This window comes from Bos grunniens, chromosome X (assembly GCF_055505025.1).
Source record: "Bos grunniens cultivar Pamir isolate PY7600 chromosome X, Bosgru_T2T1.0, whole genome shotgun sequence".
In the NCBI taxonomy this organism is placed as follows: domain Eukaryota; kingdom Metazoa; phylum Chordata; class Mammalia; order Artiodactyla; family Bovidae; genus Bos; species Bos grunniens.
Genome location: NC_141194.1, coordinates 64,222,975 through 64,226,232, shown reverse-complemented (window position 1 = coordinate 64,226,232; position 3,258 = coordinate 64,222,975). Strand labels below are relative to the sequence as shown.

Here is a 3,258-nt window from a genome sequence, read left to right as displayed (position 1 = left end):
TCCCTGGTTCCTGATACCGTATTGCTCCTTAAGGTCGTCTATTTCTCTCTGTAGCACCAGACGCTAGGCCAGTAGACATGGGAGGAAGAGAAAAGGTTAGTATACACTGCCCTCCTGTCGCCTCCTTTTTCTCCTCTCCCCAGGGCCATGCATCCCAAAGCCAGATGTCTAGAATGGCAAGGGAAAGACTTTCTTCAGTGGAAAGGAGGTGGGCTCCTTCTGACGGGTGTGGGATGGCGACAAGGCGGGGAGGCCCACACATTTCAGTTGAACTTGGATCCAGATTCCACCATGAGGATTGGGTGTGCATTTCAGGAGCCAGAGGAAGCATTACCCGAAGATAGACCAGCATTCCCAGTGGCTGCTGCTGCCTTTCCAGTCTTGGGGAATGGTCAGTTGGTTCCTGGTCACCTGAGAGGGAAAGGGCACCCAATCCAGCTTCCCAGGCTCCCAGTGAGGTGGAAAGGGCCAACCAGGCTCTAACGCAAGGTGAGGTAGCACCCCCCTCTGCTGTCAACAGGCCTCCTCTGCTCTGCCAAGGGCAGCATTTCTCCTCTCCTCTTCTCTATGGGCCTGCCTCCCCTGTTCCCCAAGGGCAGCATTTTCACCACTGTGGTCCCCAAAGACTGTGGTTCTGGGTTCGAGCCTCTCAGAGCGGCAGCCACAGCCAGCACCTGGGAGAGCAATGTGGGTGAACAGCACTTCACAGAAAAGGCTATTAACCTGCAAGTTTACAGCCAGAGGAGCTGTTGGGGCACTGCCACTGATCACCTCTGCCAAACAAATCCCACACAGAGGATGATGGGGCCAGCCCTGTTGACATCCTGTTTCCCATGGAAGAAGCTGCCTAGGAGCAAGGCTGAGCCCCCAGGAGAGAGAGAGAGAGAGAGAGAGAGAGGTTTCTGCCCTCACCCCTGGTCCCCTCCACCCATATCAAAACCCAGGACACTCATCTGAGGGTTCAGGTCCTCTGGGCATGACTTCTCCCAGGTTCAGGGCCAAGGGCTCTGAGTTTCCTGGATCCTGGGGGTCTCTGATGTGGAGGTCATCACTGCTGGGTTCTCCACGATGTGCCCATGGAGAAGATGGCCATGCCCCGTGAGTGGGCAGCTAAAAGAAAGATTTTTCACCAATCTGGACTAATGATGTGTGTGCATATATATATGTATATATGTGTGTACCGGTGCATTTATATGTCTATGTCTGTGTATGTGTGAGCAGGTGTGATTTGGGACTGGGCTGAGGCAGGGGAATGGGAAGAGAATTGAAAGGCTGATCTCTTTAGCACTTTCTCCATCAGTCAGCCCCAGGCCAGCAGGCAGAGCTGAGCTGGGGACAACAGTGCAGCACTGAGAAAGCCTGGGCCCCTGAAAGGAGGTTTGGGGAACAGCTAGGAAGTAGGATTCAGGAAAGTGATTCATCTAAACACTGAAGCTCTATGAAGCTTTTAAGGGGTCCCCTTGACACAATTAAGCTACCAGCCCTCCCTTCCTCTCTAGTCCCAGACTCGCAGAGACTGGAAACAGGCCAAGGGTGGAGAACCCAACCCAGCACACCCCAAGTGCTACTTTAACATTTGTCCCTAGTAAAAGGACCCCAATCTGGCGTCCTAATGACCCACTGACCAAGGGCACCCAATGATGACCCCTGAGGGATGGACAGAGGGAGCACGGGTGAAGAATTATGTCCTGGGGAGGGTGAGAGGGGGAAGAGTGGGGAGAGAGGAGGGGCCTGGCCTACTCACTTGGCCCTTTGTTACTGGGTCTCTATTTGGGTCGTTGTTTTCTCCCACCACCGCCATCACTGACACGGCCTCCCGTGCCCTCTTGGCCACAGATTTCGCACCAGCGCCCGTGTGCTTGGACTCTTTGGTTCCCAAAGGGACCAAGGTATACCTTTTGGACCTCCCAAGCAGCGGAATGCCAGAGACTGGGGCAAGGTGGCCGGTTCCAGAGAAGTGGCCGAGATTCACTGCTCCCAGGAAGGGAAGGTTCTCCCAGGGCAGGTTTGGAAATGCCCCCAAGGGATTTCTTCTCCCGGTCTCTCTTCCTCCCAGGAGCGACCCGCGGCAGGCTGTCTGTAGTGGCAGCTGCAGTAGCTGCCGCTACTGGTACTCCCTGATAGCTGTGCGGGCGGCCATCCTTCCCCCAGAGCTCGCTCTGCATTTTCTTAGGTGGAGAGATGTTCATTTAGCTCTGCATTGCCCTGCCTGTCCTGCCTTTTCACAACCGAAGTGAATCCTCACAGAGCGGAGGACAGGAACGGCCCTGGCAAGTGAAGGAGATTCTCCCTGCCCCAGACAGTCGAGTGTTTGGGCGTGATCCTGGGACCCTTGAGGCTGTTGAGCTTGGCCTGGCCTCCTTCTTTGGGATAAATGCTCACCCTCATCAGCTCTCTCTCAATGAACTCATCAGAGGACTCGGAGTCAGACAGCAGCCCAAACGGGCCTTCCGAGGGTGGCCGCTGGTGATCCGCAGCCACGTTCAATGTACTCTTAGCGCCTCTCTTAGGGTTCCCCCAGGCCCGGCCCGCCTCGGCCCCACCGACCTGGAGAGGGCCAGCCGCAGCCAGCACCGCTGCCCCACAACTCTAGGGGACCATGCCTCGACCGCTGGGACCCGCCTCGAGGTCGGCCCACAAGGAGGTCTCATCAGTGATCACATAGCTTTCCAGGGACAGGTATCTGCTGAAGCCCAGTACGTCCAGGTCGCTCAGTTGCCACAGGATGGCCGCCACTGACTCGTCAGCCAGCTGCAGGGCATCCCCTTTGTCGTCGGCCAGGGAGCCAAGCTGGTCTTCGCAGCCCCACAGCACCGCCCCCACCCCCACCCCCGCCCCCACCCCGCTTCCAGCACCTCCCGCTCTGAGTTGAATCCCTGAGTTTGGGTACCCATCTCCACTCTCATGGTGTCCTCACCTCGGAGCCCAGTCCAGGTCCCTGCGGGGCTGTGGAGCCGGCCTGAGGGACGCAGGTCCGCTCCCTGTCCTCTGGGCCGAAACCCGCTCCCCAAACTGACAGCTCATCATCTGGGGAATATGGGTGGCCCCCGGACCTGGGCTGGAGGTGATTTATCAACCGAGTTGCGGTGGCAGTGGTGGAGGCCGTCACGGAAGGTGAGGCCAGCAGCGTCTGGAGCGAGCGGTCAAGCACCACAAGCACCGCACGCACAAGATTGTGGCCAAGGGCCCCAGGCTTTCAGCAAGCCTGGGACGCCGGCGCCATGGCCTCCTTATTGGTCTGGTTCCCACCAACCAGCG

General features: G+C 57.7%; 1 pseudogene; it reads right to left on the bottom strand.

Moving 5' to 3' along the window:
- Window positions 1–933: 933 nt before the first annotated feature.
- On the bottom strand, window positions 934–2,906 carry LOC147340606 (uncharacterized protein CXorf49 homolog pseudogene; annotated as a pseudogene).
- Between the last annotated feature and the right edge of the window lie 352 nt (window positions 2,907–3,258).